This window comes from Coloeus monedula (genome assembly GCF_965178545.1).
Source record: "Coloeus monedula genome assembly, chromosome: 1".
NCBI classification, from domain to species: domain Eukaryota; kingdom Metazoa; phylum Chordata; class Aves; order Passeriformes; family Corvidae; genus Coloeus; species Coloeus monedula.
The window spans coordinates 125,885,002-125,911,584 of record NC_138781.1 but is presented as its reverse complement, the minus strand read 5'-3'; the positions used below and the strand labels follow the sequence as shown (position 1 = coordinate 125,911,584).

Below are 26,583 nucleotides of genomic sequence, written 5' to 3'. Positions count from 1 at the left end.
GGCAGCGACTAGTACAGTTGCTGCTAATTGTTGTGAAGCTGAGGTGAGTGGAAGCCCTTGCAGGGAACTTTGTAGGGCAATATTTGGAGGTACTTAAGCAGGATTCTCTTTTGGGTTTAGTTATGTGGTGGACTTGTATTTTCATACAGATTTCCTTTGTTTTCCATGAATCTCTTCTGACTAATCCTTTGGCCTGTATTTCATTAAAAGTGTTGACTGCAGAATGATGGTTTTGGTAATAGATGAAACAAAACTTTTCCTTTTTTCCTTTGCATGTGCATGTACAAAATAAGAAGTACAGGATGACCTTTTTTATTTGGTAATTGAGAAAGTGCTTGACTTTGTTAGGAAAGCCATAGTATTAAGAATACCAGTCACTAGTCTTTTTAAAATTACTGCCAGTATGGTGTACCAGTTCTTGCTCCCATTTATCCTCTTATTCGCTCCACTTCCCATCCCCCACTACTCCCTCCCTATTTTTAGAGGCAACACAAGGCTGTTTTGCTTCAAGTTAGGAACAAAGATTAGGATAGAGTTTTAATGTTTTGCAGCAGATTTCTAAAATGTTAAATGAGCCATGTTTGAGCATCGTACTCCTAAAACAGTTCTAAATTGTTTCTATGTTGTATTCATGAATGCTGCATTTGTTTACTTCTAAAATTTTTACTCCTTACCCCAAAACCATCAGCAAATTATGGCTGAAGTTTGAATTGTGGCAAACCTGTGTGTGAGGAGCACAGATTCCCTTCTCTGTATGAGAAATGGTGCTTTGTAACATTCCCTGTGCTCTTGTGAAAATGAAACTTAAGTTCAGAGTCTCTGTGCTCCTGTGATCTGCAGACTGCATACTGAAGAGAGGAGTATTAAAGAAGGCTGTTTATGTGGTGGTGATAAAAATCACACATACTTTCCGGTGACCTAAAGACCCTGCAGATTTTATTAAACTTGGAAGAAAATCACATGCATGTGTGCATGTTTATCTGTCGTGATAAATACATGTAGCTTGCATGGAAAGGTGTTGTTAAGACTACTAATGTTCACATACGTGTCAGATGCAAGATTACAAACTGAGTATGGAATGAGGACATTAGACTTCTAGCATATGTGAAGCATATTGCAGGTTTCACAAGAATTTCTTGGTTTAATGGTAAAATGATTATTTACAGTACTTAATAATGTGGGAAACATTTGTGATAGTTTGCAGTTCTTTTTACCTTAAAGAATGCAATAGATAAAAATGCATTGCCAAAAAAATGGGACAATTCGAGCAAATGCTGTCAGTATAGACAGATACAGAGGAATCTTAGCATAGCCAAGAATATTTCTGTTGAATAAAATAATGAATTAGTTATTTTAGTTTCACAGTCTGAGATGAAAAAGTTTTACGAGTGCTTCTATTCATAAACTTCTGCTATAAAAAATGTAAGAATGTGATGTTGGGTGTGTTCACTGAAAATTGAAGTTTAATATTTTTCCCTGGATATGATACAGTGTGCACCTGAATTGATGTGAGAAGTAGTTTTTAACCGGGCAGCACATTTTATTCAGTTCATCAAAGCTATCTAGCCATTCTTGTAGTTAAAAGCAAGTCAATCATTCCACCCTCCTAGTTTTCTTCTATCTTGAAAACCCCATCCTCCTAAAAAAAAAGTTTGTTTTACTATCTCCATTTGCCATCAGACTGTTCAGCTTAAGGCCTTGCCCTGTCTGTCCCCATGACAAATTCTGGATACTCTGCAATCTCTAGTGAGGTGTTGAAACTGTCACTTAATCATAGGTGCATGCAGTGGGGCATGGAGCAATGAGCTAGTAAAATTTACATATTTATGCAGTTTGCTTATCCACCGTTGTAGGAGACCTCATTTTATATCTTTATGCAAAGCTCATCTGGAAAAAAAAAAAAAAAAAAAAAAAGAAATCTAAAAAGAATTTAATTTGGCACTGCCATTAGGGTTTTTTTTTTTTTCTTTCTGTGTTGAACTGTCAGTTCAGGTTTTTGCTTCCTTTTATAAAGGGTTGCACTAACACTTGCTGGAAGACACCAAAGTTTCATCTTTTGTGAAGCTGATACTGAGAACGGGTCATAAAGAATTATGGAATCTACACATGGCTGAATGGATCTGGGCTTTTATAAAGCAGGTTTGACACCCAGCCAGTTTTGGTCTCCACAGACCTAATAAATGAAAGAGATTTTTCCACTGCCCTGTCACAGAAAACAAAAACGCAGCTTATTGAATTGGCTGTTCACTGCCAGTTTAGGAAAAAAATTGTCATTTTCTTGCCCTGTATAATAAAAGCAGTACTAATTAGTAGAAAGCACCTAACCAATCTTACATGCTTTTCATCTAGTATTGGAAGCTTTTAAAAATTCTCTTTTTTATATGTACGATTGTGATAAGAATTTCTGAGAATTTCAAATGTTAAATTTCAGCAATCAAATTGCATATTTTCAGCCACCTCTTAAGCAGACAGGAGCTGTTACAAGAGTCTCTTTCAGAGTTGCACTGTTGGTTTGCAAACTTTTTGACATCTATAAAAGAAAACAGTCCTTTTCTTCTTTTTAAATTCAGAATAAACCTCTAATTGGTTTATAGGGCCTCGGACTCAAGCTGATGGTACTTCTGTCTGTCTGGGATGCAGAAGGAAGACATGAGGGAAAGAGGGTGCTCCTTGCATCTGGTTAGCAGGCCCAGCTCTGTAATTGCCTGGAGATGAAAGAACCATTTGATGGTGGCCGTTAACACCTTCCAGCATAATATCCCCAACTCCTTCTCTGCCCATCCTCCTAGTGGAGCTCAAAAAGTTGGCACTCTGAAAGACCTAGCTCATGAACAGGAGGAATATAGATGGGAATGAGGATTTGGGGTGTATGGGAAGTGGGGTGAAAGAGGAAGTGGAAGGAATGTGAGGCAGGAAGCCCTGGTGTTACCAAAGAATGGTTTACAAAACCTTTTGCAGTCTGTCGATAGAAATGGGAATCTGACTGTCCTGCTGTCATGCAAGAGGAGAAATAGAGTTAGGCATGCCGTCTGGGCACTTTTTAAAGGAAAAAAATAGTTTGCATCTAAAGGTGGTTGGTTTGCATGCTCAGATGGCCTGTGCATGTGCAGTGGCTCCAGCCACCAATGTGGTGCAAGAGCTGGGAGTCTGCAGGGCCGTGGACAGGCGTGTGCACCAGTGTTTCCACATGTTCCCTGCTGAAATGGCTACTCAGAAAACTGGAAAATTCAGTTGTCTCATTTGCAGTCATTAAGATAGCAGTAAAACTGGCCTGCCTGGTTACAAACCAGTCAGGTAGCAATCATAGTAATGGCCCTTAGCTTCCCAAACAGGGGCTGAAGGGAGGAGTAGTGCTCATGTGATTCAAGCAGTGGATGAGGTGGGTCAATAGTCTGTGAAACAGGGGAGGAAGGAACGTGGCATGGGGGTGTTCAGGGTGCTCTGAATAGGTGCAGTGAGCGTGACCAATCATCGTAGCAAAGCGTGAAGCTCTCTTTACCTCCTTTAATTTAAGTGTAGTCAGAATTTGTTTGCACCCTACCTTGCATGAGAACATTACTTTGACTTGGTGAAAGCTGGGGACTGCAGTTGCACTGAGCTGTAGGTATAGCAGCTTTTCCACTTGATCCTATTTGCACTTAATGAACACCTGGAACAATTAAAATATGCTCTCTCTTTTGAGAGATGCAACTTATTGCATTTGTATTCAGCAGGAACAAAAGCAGTTTCCTTATTTCAGGGGATATCTGCAAAAAAATCCTGTAACAAAAGAAGAAAATGACTCACCAAATTTCGTCGTAGCAGTGGAACTGGTTTGATTTTTAAAAGAATTGAGTAGCATTTTTGGGGCAGTATTTTTAGAAATTAGAAATGATATATATGTGTTATGTATGTTTTATATTTTTATATATAATGTGTGTATATCTACATAAATGCATATGCACAGTATAATTTTTAGTAAATTGAGTAGATTTCTCTCATTTGAAATTTGTATTTAAATGCTGTACATTTTTCTGTGACTCAGAAATTCATAGGAGTAATATATAATAACTTTCTGTTTCCATGTTGTAACTGTCACTGGAGGGAAGTATTAAAACCATTTCACATTTGGGGAGATTGCGATAGAGAAGCTGTTCCTTTCCGTGGGTTTCATAGTGAGTTAATGGTGACTTGGCTTAAAGAGGCAAAAAAACCCCATGCTTGGCAAGAAATTTAAAAAGAAGTCAAGTCAGGCAGCACAGTTTGAACCAAAATACTTAAGTTGTGTTGATTTTTCTTCCCTCTTTGCTGAAAAAGTTACAAAAACTTCTGTAACTGCTGCACTGTTCAGTCGAAGTGTGGTAAGTGTGAGGTGTCCCTGGTATCCAGCCACACTGGCTGAAGGTGAGAGAAGTGCCACTGAAACCATTGATTAGGAGTGGGGCAGATTAATGCACTGAGAGCTTTCTTCAGTTCTTGTGCAAGGACCCGGGACAGACAAACTTTACTGGAAAGTGCTTCCCTAATTTTTTGAGGATGTTTTCCCATTACTAAATGTTCTCACTGGCTACTGCTATAACTTTGTGAAATTTAGGCATTTATAATTCTGGTGTATGATACAGTTTTGCCAGATCAGCTATAGAACAGTTATTGAAGCTATCAACCATGCATTACAGGTTGGAAACTGCTGTTTGGAGTATTCAGAGATTCTTCAACCTCAGTAGGGAAGAGACAGGAGATGGCAATAGTCATCAGGTTTCAGAGGGCTGGTCTAGCTTAATCAAACTCACCTGGCAGTGAACATGCCTGATTCCTAGTGTTTGGGCTAGCAAGAGTTAATCTATGCACAGGGGAGAAGCATCAACAAGTGACTGAGAAAGTTTGGCATGGCAGGATAAACTGAGCAGCATAGGATGAATGCAAGGAAAGGGACAGGAGCAAGGAACTTTTTAATAGTTAGCTGTTAGGTTGGCTCAGTGCTCTGGTGTGACAGCACACTCTGAGCATTTCTTTTGAGAATAATGTGATGGTGGTTGGGGTGTTTTCCATGAGAGGAACGATTTGTGGGTTCAAATAAGAGATCTCAAAAAGGAGATTATTAAGTTTTACAAATGTAGCCCAGGCAGTAGAGGAGAAATCAGCATATTAAATCAGAGCTGTCAAGCACTGAGGCACCAAACTCACATTTCCTTACACAGTATCTGTTAGAAAATATTCTCTGCTCCTTCTCATCATGGATTTGAGGCTCAAAACCTACAATTTCTGTAGCTAAGCACACTGTTGGAATAGCAAGGTATTGTAAAAAAGGACATTTTATTCAAAGAATTTAATAAATTAGGTGCAAACAGTATAATAGAGTTTAACAGAGTTTAACGTTCATTATTTTGTTAAGGAGCCTATGCATAACATGGATTTTTATATGTTTAGGAGCAATAATATTTCTCAGTTCTCCTATTTTTTATTCTCTGTTCTGTGGAGAACTTCCTTCTGTCTCTGGAAAATGTATGAATTATATAATGTAGTTTTGAATTTCTGAAAATTACCTTGGTGAAAACTAAACCGTAGTTTTATAATAGTCATAAAGCCCTGTAGCAAAAATGGGGTTTTGCTCACAAAAATAAATGGTCACAGTCTATTTCTGCTCCAAGCCACAGTAATAAGAGAGAGTAACTTTAAAAGGTATGCTTTGGTACAGTACCAAATCCAAATGTGTGCCAGGAGTCATCTTCACTGAGATATATCCTAAGAGCCACCTCAGTGGCCAGAGAATACTACAGGTGTATGTGCATTTATTCTAAGGACTTTTTGTTAGCTTTCTATGCAAGATATCCTTGTATCTGTTCTGTTACTCAGTTTTGCTTTTGTAACTCTGATTTACTTTAAAAATAAGTTAAATGACACATTAGTATATAACTTCTGATATTCACAAATCTGAGACTCAGGTGTATTGTTTTGAAAACAACAGACTGTAAGTAGATTTATTTTAGTAGATAGCATATGAATTACATACTACTATATACTTCTTTATATTTGCTTTGTAGCTATTTTGGCGCTGTTGTTCATAGACTAAGGAGAACAAATTCTCTTGTAGAGTATGTGAAGTGAGGTAAGCTTAAATGTTGGTCTCAAAGAAGTGCCTATGACATAACCAAGCTTTAGTCAGTCAGAATAGTGCTTGAGGTGCTGGAAATTGCTGCAGATCCCAAGAAAAAGTCTGTGGGGGCATGAGCTGATGTCCACAAAGCTATGACACATTGACTCTCTTGGCATCTGATGTTTCCCTCAATAATGGTTAAAGAATGGAAAAGTCATTTGACCTTAAGAGTATTTGACTGAAACTGAAATACCTTGAACTCGCAGTAGTGCTAGGGCTGGGGTTAACAGTAGAGGGTTGGTGTTGTGGGTGCTTATTGTGCTTGACTTGGTTTCCAAGTGTGCCAGTTTAAAACCCAGTGGGAAAATTAAAGCTACTCAAGCTGCCCCCTTTTCCCTGCTCCATTCTGATAGTGGAGGAGACACTAGGAGAGACTGTAAGATGGAATCACAGTTTACTGAAAAATTGCAATAACCACAGCAATGTTAATAAAATAATGTAATAAAGTGAGTCTTTTACCCACAGAAGGGTATTTACCACTGGACAAACCAAAACACTTCCTGAAGACAGTGCCCAGTGTGGTTTCCCAGACAAAGGCAGGATGGCGACTGGCCCCACGCTGAGCCATGTGGTGTATGGGAAAACAAAGGCAGTGTGTCAGGGATGCTCCCGGCCTAACTTCCCCCCCCCAGCTGGAAAACAGTGGAAAAACAAGACAAAACCTGGTGGGATGTGATAGGGCCTTGAAACAGGTTAGGGGAGGCTTCCTCTTGGCCTGACTGTGGGAGTGGGACTGGAGCGCTCGGTGGTTGTGGCCACATCTGGGGCTCCAGCTGGAGCTCCAGCAGCTGCTGTGCTCACCATGACTTTGGCTTGGGGTCCACACGGCTCCAGTGGGCTCCATTTTCTTTTTTCTTGGAGCAGCGTCTTGGGCTTGCTGGCACTGTCTTTCAGCACCAAACCAGAAATGCTGTGGTTCAGAGGAAAGGGGAAGGGACAAGTGGCAGAAAGGGACAAGGTCCACCAAGCTGGCCCCGAAAGCTGCACACACCCTCCCTGGAGCCTGGCAAAAGATGGCTTCTGCTTCCAGCCTCAGCTTCCTCATACTGGAACCATGCCCCTGCCATGACATGGGTGGTGGTATGGAATTAAACAGTGTTAGAAACTCCAGCCCTTTTTTCTCTAACCATGGCACCAAGGCAAGGGCTTTGTTTCATATGACAGTTGCACACAAAACTAGGGGATGCAGTGCCACAGTAGTTGGAAGCTATAGGTGCTGATGTCAGTATCAGTAACTCACTTTTTTTTTTTTAATAATATGCCCCAAGTCAATAAAATCAATGGAATACAGGTAGAAGTTTATTATTCCGTTTTAATCTACTTTTCAGTGTGAAGGCAAGCTGTGAGCAGCTGTGTGCAATGTAACAGCGGAGCAGTAACCTTAATGTTGGGAGTCTGTTAATTTGCATAAGAACCATAATGTTTTATACTGAAGTTATTGTGTCATGTTATTTGAACAGATTGAAATGAAAGAGTAAACTACACTATACATGTTGATCAATGCATGAAGTAGTTTCTGTGTTGGTGCTAGTATATAGGATTTTATAGTTATATAGGAGTATGGAATTCTTTGAGATATTTCTTGAAATTAAAAAGGAGTCATGATTTGGGGATTTTTGATGATTGAAAGTTCTAGTATGGTAGGAAATTATGTTCCTTATGATGAATTAAAGAACAGCTTCCCTAACAGACTTAATAGCAGAATTTGTTTTATTCATATAGAGAAGAATCCCTCACCAAAAGATGCCAGTGTTGTTGATCATAGCAAACACACTGTTTGCATTGTAATGTGGCTTTTGTGATAATGGTATTATCAATAAAAAGCTGTTGAAGGTTTTCAGGGAATATTGTATTTCAAAAATGCTGGAAACTACTTAAAAAATAGAAAAAATGGAAACAATGAATTTATGGTCTTGGATGAGTCTTTGCTATTAGGGAAGGTATTTGATACACTTCAGCCAGCTGTCTTTAGTCCTTATAGGAATACACTGTTTTAGAAGCTTAGTCTTCAGATGTTTAGTTCACTGCACTGAGCCTCACCTTTTTCTTGACGTATATAACCAAGTGTTTATATATTCACAAATCTTATATAAATACATGCAATCCTAGAGCCTTTTCAAGCATATCCATTATCAGTGTTTTATGATTTGTTTTACATTAAAGCTCTCCTACTTAAAGTAGTGTTTTAGCCCGTAAGTATTGATTTTGATGACAAAATAATTAGGTTAGCTTATGTTAAACAAACACATAGCTTTTTTGGAGGTCTGCTGGATTTCAGATGAGTTTTTAGGAACACAGTATAGTGGTCCATAGGAACAAAATCCATTGCAGTTGCTTACAGTTGAGAGACAACTACCAGTGGCTGATACTTCTAATCACTTGGGCAATGCTGTATGAATTGAGATACTTTCCTTTTTCTTCACTGAAAAAAGTCCTTTGCTGACAGCAAATATGTTACACTCTGCCAAATGAAATAGTGCATGAAATTCTGCTCTCATTTTTTAAGCAAGAAGTTTTGTTTAGTTTCCATGATTGTACATTGAAGTACTGAAGTTTCATTCAACCTAATTATATTTTTCATCTGAATTGTAACTAGTGGTCAGATAATTATTCAGTCTTTAAAAAAAATACATATAGCTAATATAGATGCTTGATAGCCCGTTTCATTGCTAAACTGAATTCAAAATATAATAAAATTATTTATTAGAAATTTTGGAAAATGGAAGTGAACTTTTAATGCTCATTTTGTTTTACACACTGATGTTGAAGCTTCTCAGTTTATTTTCATAAAAATTAACATAATTGTTCTAGGAGTGTGCATGTAGGTGCCATACTTCTTTTGCCATAGTTGTTAAGAGTTAGGTGCATCAAATGTCTCTAGACTAAATATGATCTCATAGGAATGGCTAGTCATTCCTCAGAAATAATTATTTCTTATTGAAAAATAAATGTCATAATGCATTTAATCTATGTCATAATTAGCATCTGTCTGTGAGCATGTGAATGTTTTTATCTTTTCCTGGTCTCCTCTTCTGGACCTTATTTGTACAGAATATTTACAAGAGCCATCGGGAAATTGTTGCCCTGTTTGCTCTTAAGAGCTCAGTATAAAAATCTGTAAATTGGACTTTGCTCTAAAAGAATGTTATCTGTTTTGAGAGGTTTTCCTTTCTCTTTTATATATATTCTTTCCTTTGTATGTTACTTGACAGCATGCTGCATTTGTTTATCATACTGAGATAAATAACTAAGTAGCTAAATAGAGAAAAGGAAAGAAGAAGTTTCCTGGAATTTCATTTAAGAAGACTATTCCCACTCCAGGCAGTGGCATTTAGCAATAGTATTGTGTGAAGTTATCCTTCCCCTTTGTAACTGATACAGGGCTGCTCCTAATTTACTGCAAATGTAAAGTAAAATGGATTTGCTTAAATTATCTCTATTAGCTGTGTGTGACCTTCATCAGGAATGAAGCTAACCCATTTTACTTCAGGTCTTCATGGCCTAGAAGTATTTTTTGAGCAGTTTAGCTTTTCAGGCAGTCATTGGTACCTCTAGGATGAAAGCATCCAAAGAAATGCCGGCTGGACTATGTGCCGTCTGATGATGCTGTTTGTACATTGCTTGTAGGCATGCAACAGAAGTGGTCAAGGCTTTCATGGCATGGGGTTCACTCCAGCATTGTCCACCCACAGCTTCTCCTCTTCAGTTTGACCACTGAGGTGTTAAGATTTGCACAGTTCTTGTTTCAGTGAGCTGAATGAGTTAAGCTGTTAAGGGCTGAAAGTGCCAGGAGCTGCAGTAAGGAAGGCTGCCTGGTGCTTCCCAGTATAGGATGCTCCTTGGAGTTTTTTATAACTTTACAAAATGTTACCCTTTGGGGCTGAGCAGTTGCCTCCAGCTTAATTTCTTTTTGCTGCCAAAATAATTTAGCTATCTGTGAGCATGTGTGGAAAAAGCTGTTTCTCATTGTAGATTTTAAAAAAACCCCACAAACAAACCACACAAAGAAACCTAATCTTTTTTTGGAAATGCTCTGTGTCACTCCCTTTGAAACAGAGACTAGGAGTTAGAGTGTGGGAAGCACTAGTGATGGGCACTGGGGAAGAAGAGCAGATTTCGAGTCATGGCTTTGTCAGCACTGCAAAATTCTCAGATTGAAACAAACTGTAACTTTTTTAAGAAATGACAGATCTTGCATGGTGTCTTGGACATGTGAGAGCTGTGTGGCCTGGAACAGGAGGGAGAGGCTGGATTTGTAGCCCGGTGCCTGAGAGCCAGAAGCAAACCCATGGGACAATGAGATGTGTGGGACCCTAGTGTGGTCCTGGCCCCAAAATGCCCTAGACTGTGAACAGGGGAGGTAGACCCGGCAGGAGAATGAGAGTTAATATCAGGGAATGAAGGAAGAAGGGGGAGTCAAGGGGACAATGTGGCACTGCTAGCCAAGCCTGGAAGTGACTGAGCTGGGAGAGATGAAAACCCTTGGGGAGCAGAGTAAGGAGACACTTGGCAGGGGTGCTGAAGGGAGGAATGAAGAAGGACCAGGGCTTGAATCAACATGGGCCAGAGGATATGGCTTGAGGAAAACAGCCAGAGAAGTTTGTCCTGGAAGGTCCAGAGATCTTGAATATTAAGTAAACAGTCTTTGATTTCAGTAGAAGCTCCTTGAGAATGTTTTCAATCATCACCTATGGCTAATTTCCATGCAGAGAATCATTTCACATTTGCAACCAATTTACTATTACTTTCCCACAAAAGCTGCATGATACATCTAAAGATTTCAACCCAGCTGCTGTTTTTTGTAGGTGTCAGCTTGGCAATGTCTGATGTCTGAATTTCTTATTTCTAGAAGTGGTGAATGCAAACATTTTTCTTGTGTGGCAGTGTCCAAGTCAAGGATTGCCAAAACTGAGCTTATCTTTGCAAATCTCTTTTGTTAGGCCCCTTGTGAGGAAGCTCCTCAATTTAATTGTATTAAATCACATGCTGATGTGCTGGTTTTTTTCCCCACAGGACCCCTGCTCCGTTCTACGCACAGGATGGACTTGCTCTGGGAATGAATCTGGTTGATGCATTGGAGAAGACTGTTCTCTGGAGTACCCCTGCCTCACTTCCAGGAGAAGTCAGGACGTACGTGGTGGACGAGGCAGGGGATTGCAGAAGGCAGGAGCCATTCTGGTGCTCTGTGCAGCTGCATGCTGCCCTGTCGAGCGGGACTCCCTTCCTGGCTGTGCTGCAGACTTCCTAGGTGATGCTAGGTAAGTTGCTCAATCCTAGCTTTTCTCATGTCTTTGCTAACTTTGTGTCTTGCTTTCTTATGGATGACTTGAGATCTTTGGATCTTACTTGGAAAAGTAGTGACCACTGGTAACTGGGGGTGAGGCAGCGGGGACTGAGGTTTGAAAGTGCTATATAAAGCACAATGTAATGCTAAGTGCTGTGAAAAAATTAGGTCTGAGTTATGCCAAACTGGAGACAAAGTTGTCTTCAGAACTGGAGAATCATTTTGACCTTAAAGCTGTCACGGCTTTAGTTAGGAAGCTAGGAATAACACAGTTATTCTAAGTTAGGAGTAACAGAGTAAGGGTAGGACTAACCATTATGTTGATGGAGCACTCAGCTGCACCATTGAATTCACAAAGAAATCACTTGTTCTGTCTTCCAAAAAAAGTTTGAGTAGCGTGCAGTAAATCAGGTATTGGACCATGCTCCAAATGCCAAGAGTTAAACAGATTATTGTTTTGATTAGTGGTAATTTTGTAATTTTTTGAACGGTGCAGAGGTGCTGTGGAAATGGTATGACATAACTGCGACGTATACCATGCCACAAAAGCAAACAACGGCAACATTTAGGTTTTCTGAAACTTAGCTTCTGGTATTTCCTCCTTTGAGTGCTTGCATCTAGAGATTAGTTTTAGTGTAGACATTTTATCATGCAGGTGATTTGGGGTGCAAGAAGCACAGCATTTTTTGGTGATGTCAGCTCGGATAATATATGTGCATAAAATCAAAATTACATGTAAATTCATCATTCATTGCAGGCACATGACTCTTGTGCCTGGTTATTGTATCAGATACTAAGTAGACGGTGTTTGTAATGCTCACTATCAGAATGGCTTGGAGTCAGAATTTCATCTGCATTTCCTCAGGCATGGGATTTGTATTTTCCCAGTGTGATGTCCATAGCTAGCTACAATGCTGCTGTAATCAGTAGATAACAGAGAATTTTGGCCAAGGCATGGTTAAGCGAAATATTGTTTCAACTTAGCTAACCTAAATGCAAAATATCTAACATTAGATCAGATTTTATGAATTAACCAAGTCTTCAGTGCCTAGAAACATAGTGAGTGTGTTTGCCAGATAAGCTGTTACTCCCTATTGCAGGGAAGAGAGCGAGAGAGAGAGTAAAAAACTATGAAGCTTTTATAATGGCTTAATATTATATTAAATACACAGAGTAAGAATGTACATTCCCCTTCCAGCCTGCTCACAGGGGATCTACTACATACAGCTCTGTGAAAGGCTGCACTAATGCTTTAGGTGTTGAGCAATATTTTTAAGTGCTGCTTTCTAAGAAAACATGAGGTATTTTTGTTTGACTACTGCTATGCAGTGTGCAAGTCTTTCTTTAAATCTTTGAAAATAAACAAAAAAAGGTGGTGGGGGCAGCAGGGAAGCAGTCTGCATTTTATGAGCAGAAGTTAAAAATGAAATTATTTGCTTTACCTAGAGCATTGAGAATTATGTTGCAATTAGACTGATGCAATAGCACACATTATGAAAGGATCGCACCATTCGCAGAGCCCACTGGAGGAAAGCACGGGACTGGAACAGCAGGGGTGTTGTGGGCCTGCAGGGCAGGCACTGGCACAGCTACACGGGGAGATTATCAGCTAATGTGAGAGAGGAACGCCAAGGAAAATAAAAACTCTGCCGTTCCTGCGTATCCCATAAAACAGGGGCGGGAGGGGAGAGGAGGAGGCTGACTTGTTTTCATCAATGCGCCTACTTTTATTTCAGTGTCACAGCTAATCCGGTGTGGAAAATGTTATCTGTTATGTCAAAGAAAGAGGGAATGGAAATGGCAGCTAATTATGAGCTAATATACTTCGATTGCTGCTAATAAGAGTGGAATTTTACTCAGCTCACTCTATTTCTACAATAGAAAAGTAAAATTTCCCTGAGTCAGCTGAAACATCTGTTGAACAAATTGGTTCAATTTCATGAGTCTGTTGCTAATTCTGAAAAGTAGATGGTGTTTTATAAGATCAGTAGAGTCAGGGTTAGAGCCCATATTCTTTACTTTTTTTACTATTATTAAAGTAGGTCATGTTGAAATGTTTTGTTTTTATGAATACAGTAATACCGTGGTTCATGTTTCTAGTATTTCAAGATTTGCCTTTGGTTTAATGAGTTTTCTTCACTGTTTTTAATCAATATTACTAATAGTCTTTAAAGTTGTGGGTTTCCAGCTTTGTATCAAGTTCTCGGTGGTGAAGTAGTTGAGCAGTTTTTAGAAAAAATCCTCTTCCAGTGCATTTCTATTTCTATTTCTTTATTTCTGCATTTTTTTCTAGTCTGTTTTACTTATGAAGTTTAAATATTAATAGTATTTTAGTTGCTCCTATTGCTGTTTTCTCATTTGGACTAATTCTTTGTAGCTTTGCAGTTGTGGGAAAAGTATCGTAGGTGACAAAGCAGTTTATGACTTCTATATGGTAGATGCCTAAGAATGTCATAGAGTCAACAAGCTGATGTAATATGAATAATAAGAGAAGAAAAAAGGGGAAAATTAAATACAGTTTTTCCAAGATTTTGCTCCCATGAGTCAGAAATGTTTTAATTTAATCTCATACACATACATGCGTCTTAAAGCAGTTTAAATTCTCATGTACATCTCCTAACACTACCATCACTGAAAGGAAATCACATATGTAATGCAGATCATGTTAATTTCTGTGTGCTTTACTGTTAAATGTTATAAAATCAATGCAAGTTCTTCCTATGTACTACCTATAAATGGCTGTAAGACTTTGACATATTTGAAGGGGAAAGCTGGACTTTGAATTTAGACAGTGAATATATACTTTCTTTGTGGTACATGTATTACATGGAAAATACAAGACTGGCATTAACCATGTGCATTCAATGTGATTGTAAGCTATGACATTTTCAACTTCGTGGTCAGCGTGTCTATTCAGAGTAGCTTAGTGTATGAGGGATGTGAATGGAAGTTGATAATACCTTCTAATGTTACCTAAAAAGTAAAGGAAATGATCTGTTTATTACAGCTGGTTTTTAAGTTTTAATATTTGTGAAGTATGTAGTGATTTGTTTGTCTTCTTTAAAGTAGAAGATAATGGTGGTATAAATAGGAGGGACAGCAGCATGGGATGTCATTGCTTTTGAGGGATTGCTGGGCTGAGGAGGAGTGGAGATGTATAGTCAAGTTTTCTGAGTGTGCGTGTGAGGACTGGCAGCGCAAAAAGCTGCCCCACTGCTGCTAAGACGTTGCAAACTCCCCATGTGTCGGTTTTGTCCTTGGTGCAGCTCACTGAAGCTGCAGTTGATGTTCATGAAATGAAGTGAGGGGAAAGTTTTGTGGCTGAAATCCTGTGCCAAGTCTTTTTGAAGTTGTATGCAGCAGCTGTGCTGTAGCTAAAGAAAGGCTTTCTTTGCCTCCGTCGTAACATCTGCATGGTCTTTAACAGCAGAATTGTTCCATTATGATGTGTCATTTAGCTAATCTGGGTTGCCTTCATTAAGTCCTTTTTTTCTTTTCCTTATTAGAAATGCTCACATTACTTTGGGAAATAAGTTTGAAAAGATCTGGACTTGAGCACTTCTATGTAGAAACAGTAGGCTTCAGTCAAAAAAAAAGTCAGAAGATGAGTGGAGACTCTGTAGTTCAGTGAGTCTTTTTAATCTGGGCAGCTCTAGATGGATACCATGAATTGGATTTTTGTGTCCTCTCTTGTTTGGAGGTTAGGGGCTGAACGTGGGGCCAGTGTTTGTGGAGATGCCACAAATGTGGCATCATGGCAGCTAGTGTTGGTGTAAGGGCTTCCAGAAGTGTGGCTTGCACCCTCTGTGCTGAGGTGTCACCCCCTCTCCCTTGTGCCAGCGCCGCTGCAGCCACAGCTCTGGGCTGAGCTGGCTCAGGGAGCCAAACCAGAGGTCAGCTCGCTGCATTTTTGGTTGAGTCACTTGGCTGGCTCTTGACCTCTTCCAACTTCCGTTGGACAAATGTCTCTGCTGAAGATGGCCTGGAAGAGACGAATGGCAGGACCAGCCTCTTGTAGTTGTAAGTTGCTTTCAAAACCATGCCTTGAATGAGAAGGCAACCAAGGGAAGTGTTTTCAAGAAATGCCTGATCTTGACTGTGTACTGTCTTTACTTTTAAAGTTAAGTAGAGAGAAATCAATCAATCAATCAGGTGTAATTGAATTTGAAATTTTAGCTTTAGTGTTTCCTCTAGTTGAAGGTTTTTGCACTAGGACTTTTAAACTGAATTTTTATTTAATCTTCTTACAGTGTGAGTCTAAGAGGTCTGTAATTGTTCACTCTGTTAGCCCTGTGAAGCTGGTGAGTTCTTAAAGCTAAAGGGTGGGGTCTAATTGTCTGAAATAAGAGACTGTGGTCTTGGAGAGCAAAACAAAGGTGGTGGAAATGCTGCCCTTTCTCTTTGTTAAGGATTTTGGCTATCTTGGCTGTAAATATCTTGGATTTATAGGGATACCTGACTCTCAAGCAGTATGTCCTGAACTAAATCGGAAGGAATACACTGTAAATTAAGTGGGGTGTGTGTGGGTTTTTCGTAAGAATTATCACATTTTATCATCAGGAATTACTGGATATCCATTTGCTTTCCAGTTGAACAGTAGGATCAGTCTTCCTTCTGTAATCTTGTAGGAAAATGACTGTACTGGAAAAGCAAGAGTGCTGATTTATGTAATTGTACTCATTGCAGAAGTTTGGTTTGTGAGTTCCAATTAACATAAATAAGAAAAATGAGAGAAAAAGGAGAGGAGACATGCTCCTGTCTATTAGGGCTGTTAAATAATATTTTCAAAATTATCTTCTCCTCAAATTGTGATTTTCTTCAATTTATGCCAGTAAGGCCGTGGTTACTCCCCACACTCAGTGTGTCTATAAAATTAAACACATACTTGCCACAATGAAGAGTGCACACTACACTGTGTAAAATAATAATGCTGCTATTACAAATTACTTGAAATACTGCATATTGAATGGAAGAAGTTAGGTCTCCCTGCATGTGTAGTTCAGAATGCAGCCTGCCTGCCAGGGGAGTGTGACGCACCTGCCTCCTCATCTGAGAGTGACCATGACCACTCACCAGGGACTGAGCACAATGTGGTGATAGCTGGGCATTTCAGTCTCACACATGAAAAACATGTGTTTCCTAATGCCTAAAGAGTATAGCTAGGTTCTAGGAATAGATATGCTTGTCAGCAGTAGTCCAAAATATGCATTTTATCTACACATTTAAAGATAATTAGCAAAATGAGATCATAAAGTCAGTAAAGCTGAGCACATTTAATACATTCTGGTTCCAGTGACGTTACTGTGAGGTAAGGGCAAGCAGACCATGGCTTGTTTCAAAAACAGGAAGTGCCTACATTTATATAAAATTGCATAGTTTCAGCTGTCATAAATGTGGTTTCAATGCAGTTACAGGAGTAAAGCCCAAAGTAGTTATAACCAGCTTACTTCCTCTTCCAGTCAAAGTGCAAATAGCCATATAATTAACAATCTGTGGCTCATTTCTCTAGCTGGGTTAAGTATTCTGTTTCGCCTGTTCAGTCACTGTATAAACACAGAGGGAGCTTGACTTGGTTAAGAACATTTTGAAACACAAATATCCCCAGTCATAACCAGATCTGCAGATTCACAGAAGAGGGTCTTCAGTTGCCCCTTGAGCTTGGCAGCAGCAATGAGACCTGTGAGTGTGGCTGGCACCCTGCCAGGCTCCTTGGAGAAGAGTGAGTCTTGCCAAGTTGGCGTCTTGCCATGGTAAACTGCATGGGGCAGCAAAACCTGCTGCAGAGCTGGTAGACAGTTCTTCTCTTTAGGGACTTCCCTTCTTACATTCCATTACAAATTGGCTTTATTCAAAGTCTTTTATCATTAATTTTTTGAGGACTGATTGCTCAGCTTTTTTGGACAGCTTTTTTCTGAGTTAATTCACCCGTCCTGCCTTTGACTCTACTCATGCACTTAGTGTGACAGAAAAGCATGAGCACAAAAGGATAAGAAAGAGTTCCTCTTCTGTTTCTGTACACTCTTGGGTCGGTTTAAATATGCTTTAGGTTGCCTGGGGAGCCTTTGAGGAGAGCCCTAACTTTTCATCCAGACAAGGCTTGTCACACTCTGTCTCTGCTGATATCATGCACTTGAACAGAAAATACCTACTGAATATTCCCTATGTACTCTGCTTGCTGGAAAGGGCCATTGAGGAGCCTTTCCAGGGAAAGTTTGCTCACCCAGGAGGTTTTCTATAGGGAAGCACTGCAGAAAATGGAGCTGCAATACTGGCTGCATATGGTGATTGAGAGTGAACCTTCTCTTCATGTGGTAGGTGGCACTGCATTTTGCAAAGCCCTGTGAGAAAACTTTAGGCAAAGCTCAACAAAGATTTCTCTGTCCTAAACATAATATAGAACATTTCCCTTCCCTTTCCTAGTTTTCTTCTTCAACTATCAGATGAATAGTGGAATATCATAAATTCATAGTGACCACCTTTTGTCTTTTTTCCTTTAAAGGACTATTTCATCCTGTCCCAAGGTTTTCATTTCATCAGGAATAGCTGGCAAACTCATTTTGTTGTCACTGGGACAACCAGAAAAGCTACATCAATGACCAGAACCTTGACTCATGCTTGAATGGAGTTTTGAAAAGCAGTCTTAACAGCCTCTGTGTAACAAACAAGATACGTACACCAGTGATTCCAAAGGGAACAGAAATCAGGACAGAGTTCTGCTTTGAGCTCCCTAATGTTTTAGCTATGATGTAGCTGGACAGACAAGGGAAGACCAAAGAAAGTGAGAAATCCTTTGAATTTTGTAGAAAATCCATGGTTGTTACATATATTGAAGTGTTTCTTTCATTCTAAGTAAAATTTGGAACCTTTGAGGAAACAACAGGTTCATAACATTTTTAATTGTATAAAGGATTTATTTTCTATTCTTATCTTCCAATCGTGTTAAGAACATACAGCTGCCACTCTGAAGAGGATGGTTGCACAGCTTCTGCTGCTGTGTCTGCTTGCTCTGTGTCTGTAGGTAATAATTTATCATAACATCAATATAACATTACCTTCAGTCATTCAGAAAAGCCTTATCTTAGGTGCTTGCCAGAGTTACTCATGTGTTTCTTTGCTTAGCGTGACATGGCTGTATTTTCCTTCATGGCTTAGTTCCTACCCAGGCACAGGCGATGAAATTGCGCTGTGTTTTATCACTGGCTGAAGGGATTGGACCGAGCTGTGTTGTAAAAGAGGACAGTAGGGCCAGTCAGTTTGTTGCAATGAATGGATTGCTCTTATTCGTGGAGGAGTATCGTCCAAACAGTGGTCTCTGGGCCAAGACCAGCCTACAGGAAATTTCCATCTGCTCTGCTTTTTACCAAAGGAGATGGAGAGCAGCTTTGCTGCAGCAAATGCTGCCCAGCAACTGGACTGCGTTGGAGGCTTGCCACAATCCAGTTTAGAGGGCTGGCTCTGAGGGACTGGAGAAGTCTCCCTTCTCCTGTGGTTTGGCTTTCTTTCCATGATAACATCTTGATACTATTTCTAGGATGGCTACTTGTGGCATGTGCAGGCTGGCCAGGTTGGTGACTACCCCAGGGACTAGGAAGTGAAGTCTCTGAGAATTAAATGGTGGGAGGTTCTGCATCCAGCCTCTGAAACAGAATTGCCAACTCCTTGTGATAAGTGACCTCTTTTAATAGAAAACCACATCCTTTAAAACACTTCATTAAAAATGCCCTTATCAATTACAAGCTCCTATACCATATAAAAAGCACCTTATTTGCATATGAAGTAATTCAAATTCAAACTTCTAATTGCCATTTGAGAAGTCAAATACTAATTTTTGAGTGGATTTTGATATTACTGTTTTATATTGCCTTCTAGGAGAACTGCAAGATTATTTTGAGACTGTAACTATTAAACTGGAAAAGAATATGGGAAGATGGAAAGCTCTGTATATATATAAAACAATAATAATATTAATAAAATGTATAAAGTTGTATGTGTACTCTTCATTGTCATGCAGGGGTCGTCTATCAAATTTTTATTATTCTGAGATAATAAGCATATCCATTACATGAGAGCATGGAATACCTTTTTAATCTGTGCAGATCACCTAAAGCAAGTGCTTCTAACAATTTTCTCCACACTTGGTTGTGTGCTTTTATCATCATAATGGTTAAATACTAAATGAAGATTTGGATTTTTATATGATTTATAATTTTTTAAACTTTTGTATTTTTTCAGATTCATTGTTTTAAGAATTTTCACACGTAGGAAATCATTAGGCTCTTGTACTAATGAAAATGGTTCAGGTGAAAATGAAAAAGTAGAAAAATCATGTGCAAATTGGGTGGTATCTTTAAGATCTCAATTTACTATAATTCACTCAGCTGATGGTAGAAGAAACTTGTTGCTTTTGTGTATGTGTATTTATACAAATAATCTGGATCGCTTAATTCCAATACAGTCAAGCGGAAATATATGCATTGTTGTAAGGAGTTACTGCAATTGGCCTGGTCGCTAATTGTATAGCAGAATTGTTGTTCTTAAATAAAACTGAAAGAAAAAATTCTGCACCACAGATCCCTCATGATACTGCTCTGTGGACCTACATAAAATCCTGGTACTTGTAAATTCCCCTGAGACTCATCAGGTTCCTGTAAAGTTTCTGGCTCCAGCATGAAAGATCTCTTTGCTGGGAGCAGATTGTTTCTCCTTAGCAGGAATGGGGCCCACATGATTCAACTAACCTCATTACCAAGATTGGTGTTGAACTCTCCAAATTACCCCAGTAATATAAAGAGTAATATAAATTCATGCTCAGTTGCAAACTTTCTAAAATCACTTTTTGCATTGTAGGAAAATTAGAAAACATGTACAAACTTACATAAAAACACTTGAGTGGCTTTCTAGCACTTCCATGCTACTGGATCACATTGGGGTTTGAGTCAGGTTTCCCAAATTCTCAACTTCACTTCAGTCTTTTTATCTCTTGATGAGTTGTTGCTCCAGTTGTTTGAGCTCTGCTCTAGATCAGACTTTTCTGCCAAGGTGAAAAATTTCCCTGTGTTGAGACATGTTGTAGATACGTTTGGGTACCTTCAGCCTTCCCCTTTGTGTTCTTAAGAGTCAGTTCTGTTGCCTTTGTTTCTTCTTTTATACTGGGCTTTTTCCACTGTTCATTTTGCTGCTGATAGCTGAGTGGAGTAGGTTTCCTGTAACAGCATCCATCTTGCTTTCCCCTGGGCGAAAGACTATTCACTTGTTCCTGGCCTGGATCATAGGTGTTATCAGTCCTGTTAACAGATGTCTGAATGCTGTGTATATATGTGCACACAGTTTATTTATTTTTTGGTATTTATGTATCGAATATATATAATAAACATCTCGTTGTATAGAATTTTGTCTAATATCTAATAGCTAATGTCTGGCATATGCCAGTATGTTTCCAAGTTAGATAAACCTCTTTCATTCTTTTAAAATATTGATTCCTGTTTTACTTTGGTTTTTATTTATTTCTCTATGAGAAATGAAATGTTATCTGTAACTTTTTCTGTTTTCCAAACATCTCGTTGACTTAAACTGATCAGTTTATGGAAGTAATATAAGACTTCATGTATAGCATTCTAAAGAGATGTGCTTGCACATCTAAGGTATTTATCTTTGCTGTAAGAGCTGCTAAGTCCTATGGTCTTTGCTGTACCAAAGAGCTGAGATGGCAGACTGGTGTTGCCTTAAAATCTACATCTTGATTTATTTATTTGGGGTAATTTTTATTCTGTCTCTTAGTAAATGATTTGACTTCATAACTATTAGCATTTTGTATGTGAACATATTTTATTACCTGCTTGGAAGTGGCTTAATGATGTTATTTGATTGACTATTCTCTGGTTTGTATTACTTCACTGATCGCAGTGGCAAGGGCTGGTTTATGTTCTCTTGTTACATTTACAAAAGGTTTAGCAACTAAGAGTCAAATGTGAAATGGAGCAATGTAACTATTCATGCAAGTGCTGACTTGTGTTTATATTCTTGAAGACTGAACACACTTTTATAAATGCTAGATTAAAAATAATTTATAACATCACAAATCTATCACAATTCATAGATTACAGTAAAATACATATCTGTGGAAAAGTATCTATTTGTGTCTCCTATTACAAGTTAAATGGGCCTTTGTGTCTGTTTTTCTTTAAAAGCTGTCTAGCAAAATGTACAAGATGGATTTAACTATTGCGGTATTACTTTTAAGTGATCCGTTAGTATAGCCAGCTGTTTAGCTGGGTCCTTCTAAGTAAGCTTTCTGTGAAATAGTAAGAAAGTCAAATAGTCTCCTTTATTTTTAGCCTCTTTTCCTATAGAAACAAGACTTATGAGGTCACACTGTGCACATGTGTAGATGCACACACATCCCTTCAACACCCCTCATTATCTTTTGAACCTATTGCTGATTTTGATCACGTTTTTGGCACAGTGTTGATCTCGAAATTCAGATCCCACAAGTTTTGTGAAAATAAGTAGCTGAGTATAGGTGGAACCACCTAAAGGTGCCCTGACAGAGGGAAAGGTAGCAGCATGAAATAATCTTATTAGTTGTCTGGGAATCCTAGTGATGGGAAAAGAGAGGCTTTAAACAAATGTCCCAGCTGTGGGAAAAGCTTCCTTCAAAGCTTTCACCTTTCTAGACACCAAAGTCAACCAGCCAGGAGGTATAAATCTGTGGGAGATGAGGCTTAATTAATTCTGTTGTTCATGGATCTACTTGTTCCCTTGATATTTAATAATATATAATAATATCAGTAGCATAAATGTTTCCATGCAGTATATTTTTGCATATTTAATCTTTAAGGTAAATATATAGGGATATTCTTTTGACAGTCCTATTTTTCAGAAACATTTTTCAATTTCACTGTGGACATTAATTTAAATGTTTACAGAGCTCCTTCTCTCTGTATTAGTGCAAATCGAGCAGTTCTTTCCCCTTACTTTTAAAATGACAGATATTGTGAATGCTTTCCAGCTCTGTTTTGCATGTGGTTCTGGATTGCAACTAGCCAGAAATGCTGGAGAATTCATGGCTCTATGATTGTACTCCAAGGGAGTTAACTGGGAAGAACGAGGTCGGTACAGTACGCTTACTGAATATGGAAATAATAATAATTATAAAGCTAACCAACAAGAAGTGTATTCTTAATAAAATGTGTGGGTTTTTTCAGTGTAATCATATGACTCTATAATACAAAAATTGCTTTGAGAGTAGGTCAAAGATTACACATCGCAGAGACTTGTGTGATTGGTTATGAGCAAGCGAAAATAGGGTAAACTTTTGACCCAGCAGCAGCAAATGGAACTGTGTAAAGCACCTACAGATGGCAGGATTTAACGTATAGTCGGTCTCTCGCTCTTTCACAGCAATTATGATCATATTACAGCAGGCACTGAGGGGAAGGCGCTCTGCAACTCTAATACAGCGTGTCTTTGAAACTTTTGAATATGCAGTTGCGTTTTGTTTTTGTAGAGCCATCAATTAGCTTAGCAAGAAGAATTCCACTTTTGTTGCTCGTGTTTGAGTCGACGAGTTCCTGACCAGCGTGCCAAGTCCATTTGGAACAAAAAAATCATTTGAACAGTCTGAATAATTTCAATAATTCAGACTGCAGTAGATTTATTGCTAAGCTTGAAAGACTCAGTGAAAGTTTTTATGCTGTTGTGCTGCTGATGTGGGCTTGAAGGGATGAGGAGAATGTGGTTCCAGGGAGAGGTCTGGGAAACAACACTTCCAACCAGCTCCTTGGATCCTTGTGTAGATTCATGCATCTTCCTGGTTGAGTTTTAAGTTTGCAAAATTTAAACTTCAAAAAGACCAATCAATATTATTTGACAGTACTGTGGCATTTAGATAATTCAGTGGCTTTAGGTTTTGTTATGCCTATGAAATACGTGGCAAATTAGAAGTGAAAGTGTTGTGAATTAGAAACCAATGATTGCCCATTTCCTGTAAATTTTGTCAGTTACAAAATCAGAAGCCCAGTTGCACTTCTGGCACAGAGTGATAGTTCTGAAGTCATCTGAGCATATTTTGTGTAATTCACTGCCTTTCAGATGTTTGTGTGTTTTGTGTATGTACGTGTGCAGACTTCTCCCACAATTGTTTTTTTTATCACGCTTGCCGTATCGGCATTTGGGAAAAGAGCGACTTATAGAAGGCATGCTTCCTTCTAGTTACGATCCAGCCACTATCTCCCTTTCCGTCTCTCTGCGGTGCCTTCTGGCCTGTAATCTGATGCGAGTGCCAGATGTGGGGAGGTGGAGCAGAAGCAATCCAAGCTTTTTAGACCATTTCACGGAGGGGGTTATTTTATTATATTTGTGGTTCACAAAAATTTTCCTTTGGTTTTTTAGAATGACTTCTACGGAGAGGAGAAATTGCAAGCATATGGTAGTAAGCTAAATAAGATGCTGGAAAATGCTCTTTGGAGGAAGGGAGAATTTTCAAATACTGATAAAGCGTGGTTGGTTGGGTTTGCTTTTTTTCTTTTAAATCATGCTGAAGCTTGTACTGTACATAGACTGCTGGGTGTAATTCCATTTCTTTTTGGAGATGAATTGTGTTCATTTTAGCCATGCCTGTACCTGCAGCAAAGAGCTGCTGCTGCAAGCTTTAAGGCACTTAAACGGCTCGATGACTGCTACTACATGAGTTTGATCTGGTCACACAAGATTTCGAAACTTTTCTGGTTGTTAAAATACAGTGAAATGAAAACTACTCTCCTCAAATGTCAAACAGCACACACTGTCGTAGATTAATTCCTTCAACAGTTTTATAACCCCCCTCACACACAAAAAAACCCACCACAAAAACAAACTTTAAGTCAGTTAAAAATCCCACTTTTATAGATGAGCAGCTTTCAGATCACCTGGTTTGAGTTGCACTCAAAATTTGCCTGGACCTGTTATGTCCCAGCTCTTCAGAGGGGGCTCATGGCCACAGTGCTGCCCTGTGCTTCCTGTGGAGCTTGGGCTGGGGATGTTACAGTGGCCTCTGCCAGAGATAGTGGGTTGGCAGGGTTACCCCACAGACCTCATTAAAATGTAATTGAGTAACCTTAATCTAAAGGTAGTAGCATAATTTTTCATTGGAGGTGGTTGTCTGTTGTGTTCATGACTTTAATGAATTGGGGCTTCTTTGCATGACAGCTGTTCCACCTGAAAATAGGGGCAGTTATTGTCAGCTCTCTGCCTCATAAGTACCAACTTCATAGAGGTATTCTGAATTTGTTGTACTTGTGAAATGCAAAAACCAAAACCAACTCTATAGAAAAAGATTATTCTTAATATATGAAGTAGAAAGGGAAATTAATTAAAGAGGTGAGTTTCATACTTGGGAAAGAAAGTGATTTTCAGAATATTCTGAATTTTTTCTAGTTATATTCTTGCTCTTTTTGAAGTATAAAAAGGTATTGAAACATTATTACTGAAATGTTATTATTGAAACATTACTGGAATATTACGGGATTATTCCCACAGTTTCACTGATTAAAATAGAAATCTAATTGAAGGATGTGCAATTTTCACAGCTATTATGTAAATAACTAGTTTTGTATTCCAGTACCTGAAATATCCTCAACAATTATAGTTACCTGATGAATACCCTGTGTGCTGCTTTAAAATGTAAAACATACTAACACATCAACCAAACTGGGGGGTATATTAAACCTGTAACACTGTGACCTGTGCTTTATAATGCCTGCATATTCTTCTTTTAATTCTGATCATTATTTCTTGCCACAGTGTAAGACAGCTGCTCATATTTCCTAATCATTTCTGGAAATAAAATAATTACCTAATTACTCTTCTAGTATTGCTCAAAGCTGAGTACGAAGGTTTCCATTATGAGTGGCACAAAAAGTTCCTATCTACCCTTTGGTAAGTAGGTGAAATGCCTGTGTGCAATAAGGGTAAGCTTAGTTTCCTTTTAGTGTTATCTAAATAACTAATTTAGTTTTCCTTTGTATGTGCTCTGAAAGAGTAACTGACAAAAGCTGTCATTTCTTAGACCGCACCTTGCATACAGATTCGAGTAAAGTGGTGGGCTTTTTCTGCCTCCAGAAGACAACTTTCCACACCTGGTGGAATCTTTCCTTGTTGTCCTATATTGAGGTACTGCTCACCTGTGTCAGTACTTAGCTGGTTTAACCCGGGCTTGAAGTTAGTGTGGCAGGAGGGCATCATCACAGCTGTACCAGTAATATTTAGGTTTCTGCAAGTGAGCTATTGTCACAAGAGTATTTTGGATATTGAGATATATTATTTTTAAGTTGTCAATAAACCATTGTATAATCATTACAAATAAAGTAATACATAGAATATAGTTATAGTATGTAGTATAACAGCTATTTTCATGCTGCTCACCAAGCTAAGTGCTGGCTGTGTAATTGTAGGATGAAAGCAATAATTTGCCCATACTGATCTAGCTAAAAGAACATTTTTTCTTGATACATTTAAGTTGCTAGTGGAAGTGTAGACAAGGTTCAGGTTTAGATTTTTTCCCAGGAAAATTATTAAAATCAAGGTGAAATATTTTTTACAAGAAAGTGTTGAATTTGATTCTCTTCGTTTGTAAATGAGTGAGGAACTCCGCAGATCTCCATTCCCGAGGTGTGTGATCTCCTGAGAGAAATTTTCTCTTTCCTCACCTAAGCTGTGAGGATCACTGGCTTTGCACAATGTCTGTGACATAACAAATACCTTCAAAATCAAAGAAGTAACTAGACACATTCATTTTCCATAAGACATGGGAGTGAGGTCGATACATGCCTTCAGCAGAAGACACGGAGACAGGAACATGACATTTGTGCCTCTGTTGGCTCAGGGAATGACTTTGACCTCCTGACAGTCAATCCTGAGGAGCAGTGGGATCACTGGTAGGGTGCAGATTAGTGAAAGCTGATTGGCACCAAGCACCAACCCTTCCCATGTTTGTAGACGTGACCACTTACAGCTAATAAGCTTATAATAATTTCTGCTTAAGCACAGGTGGTGAAAGTAGCAGTGAAAAAAAGGTAAGGAGCTTAAATATGGAGAAGGTATGGGGCAAACTGTGATGAAACACGTGCAGTGTGTGGTAATTGTCCCTCACCTTTTGCGTGGAGGCTTGTGTTTATCCCAGTCCTCAATG

At 38.9% G+C, this 26,583-nt stretch overlaps 1 protein-coding gene across 4 annotated transcripts in view; it reads left to right on the top strand.

Annotated features, from left to right (window-relative positions):
* NCOA2 (nuclear receptor coactivator 2) overlaps positions 1–26,583 on the top strand; it is a 190,139-nt gene that overhangs the window by 57,892 nt on the left and 105,664 nt on the right. For all 4 annotated transcript variants that reach the window (XM_082292711.1, XM_082292713.1, XM_082292710.1 and 1 more), the window contains exon 3: positions 11,147–11,391. The gene's annotated coding sequence lies outside the window, so the exon portion shown is untranslated. The remainder of the gene's footprint in view (positions 1–11,146; positions 11,392–26,583) is intronic.